This window comes from Erigeron canadensis, chromosome 2 (genome assembly GCF_010389155.1).
Source record: "Erigeron canadensis isolate Cc75 chromosome 2, C_canadensis_v1, whole genome shotgun sequence".
NCBI classification, from domain to species: domain Eukaryota; kingdom Viridiplantae; phylum Streptophyta; class Magnoliopsida; order Asterales; family Asteraceae; genus Erigeron; species Erigeron canadensis.
Genome location: NC_057762.1, coordinates 27,530,363 through 27,542,093, shown reverse-complemented (window position 1 = coordinate 27,542,093; position 11,731 = coordinate 27,530,363). Strand labels below are relative to the sequence as shown.

Genomic DNA, 11,731 nt, shown 5'->3' with positions numbered 1-11,731 from the left:
CATCAGCTATTTATAAGCTAGCTTTATGCTACTTTAATATATTTAACCATTTTTCCACCATAGAATAAAGAAAAACGTTAATTCGTGCACACTATAACTTTTTGGTCATAGTTTATTGCATTCCAGCGCTCTTAACCCTAAATAAATATTGATTTCTTCTTGAAGATACACATACATACCAACAATGTATTATGAGATTCTAACTTTATTATTCAACTTTCAAACTATGTTCATTATTTATTTCATAAATCCTCAAATAACTATAACAATAAAACCCTAGTTCATAAGAAATTAAAATAAAGATTATACCTTCAAGTAGATATGTAATTCATACACTCAATCATCCATGCAAGACCTAAAATCAACTTCTTTGCCCTCTTTTTGCTTTCTTAATTTCGACCATCACTACACCACCACCATAAAAATAGGTTTTTTTCAAAGATTATTGTTATATATTTGATTATATTATATATTATTTATTTGATATATTTTCTTCTCTTCTCTCTTTTTCTTCTTTAAAGCCGGCCATATTTACCACCAATCAATCAATATTGTTAAATAAAAGATGGGTTTTGATTATTATCACAAAATCTCACTAATTTGATGATAAACTTTGTGTTTATTGATGAATTCTTGAAATTTTCGGTTAGGGTTTGTTTCTCTCAAGAACACCTACACAAAAATAATAAAAATGGATGGAATGAGGTCTTTGATTTTTCTCCTACATGTTATGGACGTTTTTTGCATTTAAGTCCCTAAAATTTGATCAACTTTACAACTTTAGTCTTTTTATCCAATAACATAACATAACTTGTCTTATTGCTTTACAAAACTAGTCCTTTTTCTAACCTTTTCTTTTATAACTAATAAATTAGTATAATTTCTAAACATATCACTATAATACTAATAATAATATTAATATTAATATTAATATTAATAATAATCTATATATAAATAATAACCTTTTGAATTTTGGGATGTTACATAATTTGACCGTCGAAGAAAAACATTTGAGAATCCACAAATGAAAATAACTTATATTTGATTCAAATACAAGATATAAACAGCTCATAAGTCATAAACCATAACTAATTTGACACCCTATATAAAATGGTTGGACTATAACCACAACCATAATTAGCTTTAGTTATCTACAAAAAGCTTTATTATTATGTACAAATGAGAATGACTAATATTCAAGTTTCAACTTTCAATACAAGAAATAAACACAAGATATAAATAGATCATAAAGATATAACTACTTTGACACAAGAGAAAATGGTTGACTAAAACCACAACCATAATTTGCTTTATTATGTTTCTACTAGATTATGTATCTAGAAAACCAATAAATACAACGAGAACAATATAAATGTTTGACCAACTATACATGCAACAATGCAACATCACTCGGTCATCTTGGAGTGGTTCCCAAGTTGTTTTCGGAAATGAAATACTCATTTGAAAAGGACTATTAACATCATAAATTCGATTCTATACTTAAAATATCATTTAAATGAGAATTCAGTTATTTATTTATATTTTTATAGGGTGTTCAATTATTAAAAGAGAATAAATAACGTTTATATCAAATTTTCAAACTTGTAAGGCAGTTAGAATATGATGTTATTATATAGAGCATTAGGTCGATTGAGAATTAACTAATCTATATCTATACTATATTATAAAAGAAATAGCTCATTTTATTTATAGAAGTATTGAAAATATGTAATATTTTCACTTAGCACCCCTTAAAACTATTTCAACATACACTACCCCATAACATTAATGATTAATTTACACTACCAATCATTTATTCTTTAATATATTTTCATTAACCATTTACATCAATTATTCACACCACTCGACGCCGTCTCCATCACCAACACTCGGCCCCTCACTACAACGACATTGTCACGACCACCGCCGCATTGCGCGGGTAACGTGCTAGTACCAAAAAATTAATAAGAAGAAATGATAGATATAGCTCCATTACTCCATACATAATAAAATGTTGCATTTTAAATATTAATCCAGATATTTGATGTGCAAATCAGCTCTAATGGGTATGAATTATGATATCCAATTCAAAATCTTAGACAATCAACCAAACATTTCAATGAGAATGATAATCATTCTTTCATTCCAATACATATATAAACTAAAAACATCTTAGTTTTGAAAAGCTATGTAACTGTTTGGATTGGCCTAAACTCAATGCCTTCAACAATAACGCCACTGCCCACGGGTAGGACCTCCATAGTACAATTTTAGTATTACGTTCAACAATTTTTTGTTTTCATTATGCGATTTATTGTGAGGTGAATTGTTCATTATTAATACAATAAAGGGCTTTATATAGCTAATGTACAACTTGTTTATCAAGTAAAGACAACTAATTATTAGGAAACTATAATCTACTAAATATATAAAAGATATTAATCTACTAAATATAATATAACTAGGAAACTATACTTAAACTGGATAATATCCTTAATACGCTCCTGCAAGATGGCTGACTCAGAGAAGCCAATCTTGGACTTGAACTTGAAATCTTGGACTTGAACTTGTAGAAAACTTTCTTAATACACCCCCGCAAGATGATTGACCATATTGTCACACCCTGCCCAGGGTGACACCTAGTGGAGGGTGACTTCTTGAGATCACAATCACAAATTATAACAAACGACCTCTAAATAAGACGTTTTGAAATATTATTAATATAAAAACCAGGATCTTACATAAAGTGTACAGAACTTATACTAGAGATTCTACAACATGATTAGCTTAATAGAAAAACTCTTGAAAATATGCATATGTGACTACCAAAGAGCATGCTTCTTCTACTTATACTCCGAGTAATTAGTTTCCTGAGAAATACACGCTAAAATACGTCAACATAATGTTGGTGAGTTCGTAGGTTTTTACCATAAACGTTCACGTACATGGATCACAAGATTTCATTTTTTGTATAATATCACATGATATAAAAAGACCAATAGTTTCGTATGCTATGCCTTGAGTGCCGATGCCTTAACCATTGCTACCCCTTCAGTGGTGTTTCACTCCAACACTGTAGTTTCAATTATTATATGCCTGTTTAACCCAGCTAGCATGACTAGCCCGGACAGGGGTATCAACCCCGATAGTACTATCCATAATATTCGCGCGTTTGTTTCACGGCTCAAGTTAACAAGGGGCTTTCATGAGTGATTGTATACATAGCCATACACAAACTATTAAAAGTACTTATTTCCATAAAATTGAGCAGTGTATTCTCACCCCAAAATATAAAATATTTAAAAAGAAGGGCTATGAGACTCACCTGACAAGTAAGAGGATGGGTTAACGAGGAAGACGAGCGATCAGTATCCACGAACATCTAAACCTTGCCTAATTGTTACAAGATTTTGTAACCAACTCGAAACATGGAAACTCGAAATGATCTCAAATGAATTCAACATGAACTAGAAATCTTTCTATTCTTATTATTCCTACAATTATCACGAGCAACCGTCGTGTCCTTTATAGGTGTTTCGAACATCCCTTGCAACCTTGAAACCCAGCAGCTTCCTACGGCCCCTATGGGTGTTCATGGAGGGTGTTTCGCGATGATTCCGGGGCTGTTTCAGGATGATGTTGGGGTTGTTTTATAGCCATTTCAGCTACGAGAAAACAAGAAGAAAACAAGAGACTTGAGGTGTGATATGGAGAGGAAGAAAGGATGTGTTGGATGTACGGAATGAAGGCAACGGAAAGGGGTATTTATAGGTCAAATTTAAGGTAACTAGATGAGTGGTTACTTGGTCCTCAAGTTGTGGAAGATTTGTTTTAAACATGGCACGTGTACTTTGAAGACATCAAATTGAGTTTTGGTTTGTACAACCGTGAGGTCGGGGGCTAGCTAATGAATGAATCATATTAGTTTCTGACTTTTTAGGAGATATCAAAATCTATAATTATGCATATGGATAAAGATGGTGACTTTGATAATTTTAATGTTACGTGTATTGAGGAAGAGAGCTTGTCACGGAAGTTGATTATTATTTGTTAGTTATAATGTTCATACCAAATTAGATACTCGTACAAGATTCAATTTAGTAAGTAGCTAGTTAAGTTTAAGTACTTTATAAGTCATGTAATTGTCATGTTTAATTTGTAATAAAAGTATACATAAGTTTAAACATATTAGGAAAGCTTACATGAGTTATAATATTAGATTTAAAATTTGTTGCAAGATGTTATGGCCTTGAGGCCTTTTGTTCGTGCTTAGCCAAAGCAAATATGACATCTTCTCTATATTTGTTAATAATAAACAAGTTTTTCATGTACCTTATTTGATTAAAGGAGTTTGTGCGTATCAAAGGCTAAATGACCGTAAATATTGGCTAGCAAATTAAATGACAATTATTGTTTCCATCTAATTCTTACATGATGCATATATATCTTTCATAAATAAATCAACTTTTCAAACATATCTTATATTTGTAATAAATGTACTTAGTTAGACATAACTAACCAATGTTTTGCTAGTTGTAAAAAATACATATACTTCGTTAAAATAGAATGTCTAAAAAGAACCCGAAATTTGCTGGATGTTATACATATCTTGGACTTGAACTTGAAACCTTGATCTATGGCTACCGATTTTGTTTTTGAGGTAGCGAAGAACCCGATTGAGGTAGGTATGGGCAGAGATGAAATTGCTCGTTAGAGCTTTTGATTAATGAAACTGGACACTACGGTATGGGGTTGCGCATTGTTTGAAGACAACAAGTCAAATAAACCGGCCATTACGGTATGGGCTGATGGATTGAAATCAAAAAATTTGAAACCGGCAACTACGGTATAGGCATAGATTTTTTTCCCTTAAAAAATAATTTGGATTTTGATTCGACAACTATCAAACTAATTTGATTTGCTTTGTTTGTGATTTGCGGCCATAAAAGTAAAACACACTATTGTTTTGAATTTTTCCAAGTCAGTAATAATAAAACAAAACAAACAAATTGACTTGATGTTGTACAAAGGAAGATATTGTGATGGAGGGACTTCAACTGAAAAACGAAAAGAATAAAAAATTGATTTTGACTTTTGTGGATATTGTGAACGGACATCTCAAAAACCATTTTTTTTTTTTTTTTCTTTTTTTTTTTGAGGTTTTGGTGTGTTACAGCCGAGAGGAACAAAGCAAAGAAACTTTTTAAGACGATTAATCGAAATAATATATGATTTGGGTTTTGATCGGATTGTTTTTTTTTTTTTTTTTTTCTTTTTTCTTCTTTTTTTGTGATTTTTAAAGAACAGTTTGCTTGTTGGAGCGGATTTGGCTCTGAATCTCATATTGTGATGTGAATTGTTCTTAATATTATTAATACAATGAAGGGTTTTATATAGCTAATGTACAACTTGTTTATCAAGACAACTAATTATTAAGAAACTATAATCTACTAAATATATAAAAGATATTAATCTACTAAATATAATATAACTAAGAAACTATACTTAAACCGAATAATATCCTTAATACGATTTACATAAGATGACCTCTATCCACCCATCATTTCTGTGTGATCCATCTAAGTATGTTTGGATCCATTTATGCACCTTTTTGGCATTATAGAATTTTTAAATCTCGGTATGTTGGACAACTCGCGGACTCTATTATTCGTTGTTGGCTTGATAATTGGGACATTGATGGATTCACGCAACTTTAAATTAAATGTGCCATTTTGCGATGAGATTCACTGGGATTATATACTCGCAAATTGCTTCCAAGAAATTAAGACGTATCATGATCAGGTGTAGTAGTGTATTCATCTACTAAGTTGAAGACAAGATAGCATGCGTAGACTCTCTCAGATGACAACATGACAACATGCGGATTATATTAATTGGCTCCGACTTCTAGTCTATCTATCTATCATAATATAACTAAAATAGGAGATTGGAGTATACTTCCAACCCTAATCCTTCTCATTTAGCCTAATACTCTCTCTTTATTAAATTTTATTTTTTAATATTTATTTAATAAAAAAATGACTAACCTTTAATAAAAATCTTATAAATAATTTTATTATTATTATTATCTATACACTATATAAATGACTACTTAGGTTTTTCTAAGTTAGTCCTATGTGTCATACTTTAGAAAGCAATTTATATACTATAAATCTGACGTGGCTGTTGTATAGCAAATACAAGGAAACGGTTTACGTAAAATGGCGGTTTTTCATGTGTAGGCCCATAGGTGATTTACTTTTTAGATTAAACAACTGTAATCCTCTTCAATCTTCTCACATAATACCTTCATCAAAACCGCTCCATACTCTACCTTTATCTGTTGTCTCCAAAAACATCCCACCTTCTCCTGGATTTAGTTGTGATCCATCGCAAAACGAATAAGGTTTTGCATTTGAGTGAAAAGGATGATGATTTCAAGGTATCTTTCTTTTGCTATTATTATTTTTGGTGATTCTTCTAATTAAAATTTCTGGTGGTTACCCGTTGGCCATATCAATCTGTTCTTCGTAGTTACGAGTAATAGTTTACAAACTCCAGAAATTACATAAAATTATTTTGTTGTATGTTGCCTGCACGGTCTTCCCTTTCGATATCAAAAGTTTATTAATTTTTATGCTTTAGATCACAATTGATGAATGGTAATTGGTAGCAGTAAAGTATCATAATAGACTAATAGGTGTGGTATTCAAGTGCAAAGTCTCTGGATGTGTTGATTTCAAGTCGTTGGTGGTGGTCAAATGTAAGTTTGAGGGACGATGGTGGTGACAGTTATTATTAGCAAACATTCACTATATTGATTTTTCAATGTGGAGTTAGGTTCCAGGATATGGAGGTCCAACGAATCCAAAGGGACTTATTACAATAAATTTCATGATTTATAATCACCCCATCGATCAGGTAAGATGTCTTTTCGTATATAAAGTAAAACAATATTTTTGTGAGGTTGGTGGTCTTTTAAGAACTATAGTACACATCTATCTGGAAACCATGTTTAGTGTTTGGTCAATAGAAGTTATATTGGGACTCATAAATTTATAGATTTAAGATGCTGATAAGAAAACGAGAATGTTATTTGCCATTACTCATTTTTCTTTTATGTTTGTTTAAGATGATAAAAATTGGATTGGTCATGAATTTTATGGACATCTAGAAATACACTCAGGGTTCGCTATTCTTTTTGTTAATATTGCGCATTTGCATTATTCACCTAATTATATTGATGATAGAAGCTATTCCGGTTATCTAAGTTAAAGTGTTGATAAGCACATTTTGTCTTGAAAATAATCCGTCCAATAGGAGAGAAACCGTTTGTTATAGCAATATGGAATTATCCTTTTAATCTTAGTTAGGTTAATAAGAAATTTTTGCTGTGCATGTAAAAGAAACCTGTGAAATTGCTTTGTGAAGCTATATTAGCCCCAATGAATGAGGATCTAAGTGTTCACTTCAGAAGCATAGTTTGTATTTAATTCAAGTACTATTTTCTGTAGTAAAATTAGTCGGTCATCTAACATGTTAAAATGGTTCCATAATATGCCAAATGCAATATATTTTAGGCTAAATACAACTTAAACCCTGAATAATTTAGAGCTAAATTGAGCAATGCAGGTTATTCTTTGTAATATCTTGAAGTTTTCCGAGTTTAACTTCATTGACGGGTTCATGTACTTCATAAAATCATTTTTAATGTTTCTACTGGTATATATTCCATCAATATATTTCCATAAATCCGTACTTGAAGATCGAGAACACTTCCTTAGAGTTTTTTTTTTCTTCAGGTAAATCTTGACCATATGTTAGAGAAAGATGATACATTTATGGGCCATGTTAGGAGCTTTTTCAGCACTGTGTGGGATTCTTTTGTGTAAAGCGAAAAAAATAGAACCAATGGTTGCTGCAGAAAGGTGCTCAGTTGACGAGAGAGTCAAAAAAAAGAATCGACTATATAATGAGGTGTTCAACCTATTTGTAAGTATCATAATTTTCTATATTTATTATTGCTCATATTCAACCAATTTGGCTGCTTTTCTTGTCAAGCTTGGCATTACGCCTTTCTCAAAGTCTTGTGGTCCAAACCATTTATGAGAATGGTTTAGTCTTTAGCCCACACATGTACTTGGCCTGATTGAGAAGTTTGCTTTGGTGTTTTCCAACACCTATCTTGGTGTTTTCCAACACCTATCTTGCAAGCCTTAGAGAAAAAGGCACAGGGCTAAAAGTGCAACCCCTAGAGAATGACTGTAGATAGCGATAGAAGACGCAGTACACAAAGGCCTTGAGTGCCAAACTCTATAACTATAATAAGGGCGGGGGTATCCGAATCGAACTCCAACACTTATTCCAGATATCGTGATCTTCAATCCAAGTCTAGGTACTCTTTCTGATTCATATTCTCTTGGGTACACGAAGCTAAGTATAAGTAGATGAAAACAGTCCACTAACCAATTGTTTTTTCTGCTCCTCACATGCATGTGTATCAATGGCAATGTTGGCTCTGTTGAAACTGGATACACTTTCCCTTTGGCTGACAAAGTCGACCAGTACTGTGAGTTATAACATTGCCATAGATCAACATGTGAGGAGTGGCAACAGTAGTTCGTCAGTGGACAAACATTGCAAGAATAGTGGTGGAAAAAACCAAAGCAAACTTTTCAATCTGGTCAAGTACATGTGTGTGTGATTAACTGATTTTACAGGGATCATTAGCGAACAAGATTAGTTCTTGAAGTTTATATAAAAATAATAAATTTTGACATGAATGCTATGATCTGCTTTATTTATTTAGTTTTATTAATTGATTTATGTGATTAGATACATTCTTAGTTTTGCGTGCGTGTCCGAAAAATTAGTTCTTGAACTTCACAATTAATATAATTGCTTTTTATGATCATATACATGGGGATTTTTCAGAATTTTATGGGTTTTTGTTTTCTATGGTTTCACAGAAATTAGGATTCTGATTTCAGGATGATTATTATAATGGATCATATGATTCAATCGATATGTGCAGTGGATACAAGCTTGGATCGGCAGTTATGGCATGAGCAGCAGTTATGGCGTGGTGTGCAGGTGGTTTACAGATGCTTGAAGTAAACTCCAAAATCTTTTAGTTACCATAACGTATGCTTGAACTAAACACTTTTGATATATTGGGTTTGTATTTTTTTAATTGCACACCATACGTTTGTCAAACCTCCCATAGAAAAAAAACTTCTATCTTTAGTGAAGAGTGGAAAGCGTAAGTTACATCATCCTTCTCTGACATCGTCATTCTTAATTTGTGTTTCGTTAAATTATGGCACTGTCTTTATTGTATTTCTTCCATAATGGTTTCCAACACTTCAATGATTTGCAAAAGTGGAGACATTTGGCAAAACAGGTGCAGAAGTAGGAAGAAAGGGAGAACTTTTTCACTATGCTCATTTTGTATCAAGGTCACTCAAGTAAATGAATTGTGTTGAATCAAATGCATATGCTATATATGTCAAATAAAGGGTAAATATTCACTACCACTGAATGCTATTGAACATATCAAGTTACTGTTTGATGAGGTAGATCTGGTGTAATGATTGTTGATTTTTTTTTTTTTTTTTTTTTTTGCGATGAGATTTCTGAAGGAAATGAAAGATTTAGTGTTGCACAAGGTGTTCAAGCTATATTGGATACCATAGAAATAAGCCGATTGAATTTGATGTATTGGTTTGTTTGCAGAAACAAGTACTAAACCTGGAGTTGTTGCCGGGTTTATGAAACTATCAATGTAAACACGTCTTTTTAGCCTTTTTGAGAGCTGAAATCGAAGCATACAACTTCACGAGGTTAGACTTCGTCACGTCCGTAAGTTGATTTAATGTGGGTGATTCCTTCTCGATATACAGGTTACCATCAAAGAAAATATTATTGGTGAAACTTAATATACACAAAGTTTCAAGTTTTATTTGTACATTTTCATTGTCACAGGCAAACAGAGCAGAAGTTGTATTTTTACACGTAAGGTCTATTTTCTTTACCAACTGGCGAGAAACCAATTGCTACTTAACCTGTCGTCACTTTATTACCTTATTAATAGTTACCGCGCAAGAAAATATATAGTAAAATGGTTGGTAATGGGTGAGTGATAATTGTGTATTGCAGGCTGGAAGTGTGTCTTTACGTGTCAAGCCATCAGGAGTGAAAAAGGAGCGTTGTGAGGCTAAGGTAAATCTAAGGTCAAGGGTGAAGGCGAAGAAAAGAAACAGATAATAGCTCCTATCAAAACCATTATTTGCTTTCCTTGGAGAGGGATTTGAGAATGTTAAAGAGCTAAAAAAAACCCAAAGGACGTTTTGTGTGATTTCTTCAAACGTCATGCATGCATCCAGAGTGGGTTAGAATAGACGATCCTAAGAAACTCTAAAGTTGCAGGTAACTCTAAGGATGATGCAAATGCTAAAGTAATTTAAAGAGTGTGAGGCAGCACAAACCATTTGTTGGTAAATGTGCCATACACACTCAAAATAGGGGATTACTTCTTAATGGTACTTTGAAATTAATGGTTAACTTGACACATATTACATATATGCAAGCTACGGACGATCAAACAGATGTTGTCATGGCTTATGGATGGAAGGATTTTCATTTCTAAATGTGGTGCTACTGAAGGCCAGGTTCTTAGGTTCCTGGTGAATGTCAAAAAATGTGTTCACATGGATGTTCTTGATGTTGATGTTTGTTAAAGTTTGCATATAAAAGGAAGTGTAATTTTTTGTGAAACAATACTGTTAGCTTTTAGTTGACCTTTTGAATAGGTCGTTTGTTCTAATATAGTGTAATTTACATGACTGGTTAGTAAGGCATTGGGTTAAGTAAATATTAGTAGTATTAGTATCTTGGCATGTACAGTGGATTGATTACTAATTCTATTAAGTTGTGACATACTTAGCTTTTTGATAAATATGTAAAAAAGCTGTGTACACACAGATTTACAGTTTACGTAAAAAGTTTGGGTTGTCCGTGCATCGCACGGGTCTAGGCACTAGTCTATATATATACCACTTAGAAAAAAGCCTCAAATATTCTCAATCTTAAGAAAAGCCTACGGCAAAAAAAAAGAAGAAACTACGATCGACTATCAAAAATGTTTTCTTTATTTATAATACTTGTTCATATTTAATTATTATTATTACTTAACATTGAATTATTATGTTATTGTTATTATTATCTCTTTTAATTTAGTTTGTTGTCCATTATAGGTTCATTATGGCTTCTTCGTCAACAACAAAAAATAAGACCAACACATGTTAAGTGTCATCTACGACTCCGTGTTGTACATGTATGGACTGTTTCGGAGTGGAACAACCCGAAAAAAATCAAAACGTTCGATATGGTCTTTGTTGATTAATTGTTATGTATTTTTCAAATTATATACTCTACACTTTTTGTTTCTCTTTTTATCTAACTAAAGTTGGAAAAAAAGGGTAAACTGGAATCAATATTTATATGGAGTTAATTTTCATATGTTTTTTCTTTAGCTTTTGTATTTATTAAGTTGTGATATTGGTCATATACTTTTTGTTTCTATTTTTATTTAACTAAAATTGAAAAAAAAGGTAATCTGAAATCAATATTTATATGGAGTTAATTTTCTTATGTTTCTTCTTTATCAGTGATACTGGTAATACACTTTTTGTTTCACAATTATTATAAGATTTATTATATATCTTGAGAC

The 11,731-nt window shown here is 32.0% G+C and overlaps 1 long non-coding RNA gene across 1 annotated transcript; it reads right to left on the bottom strand.

The window, feature by feature from the left end:
- Positions 1-2,676: 2,676 nt before the first annotated feature.
- On the bottom strand, positions 2,677-3,853 carry LOC122589426. The gene is made up of 2 exons (XR_006322263.1): positions 3,326-3,853; positions 2,677-2,870 (listed from the first exon to the last, which is right to left on the bottom strand). It is a non-coding gene; the product is annotated as an uncharacterized LOC122589426 (long non-coding RNA).
- Positions 3,854-11,731: the final 7,878 nt, after the last annotated feature.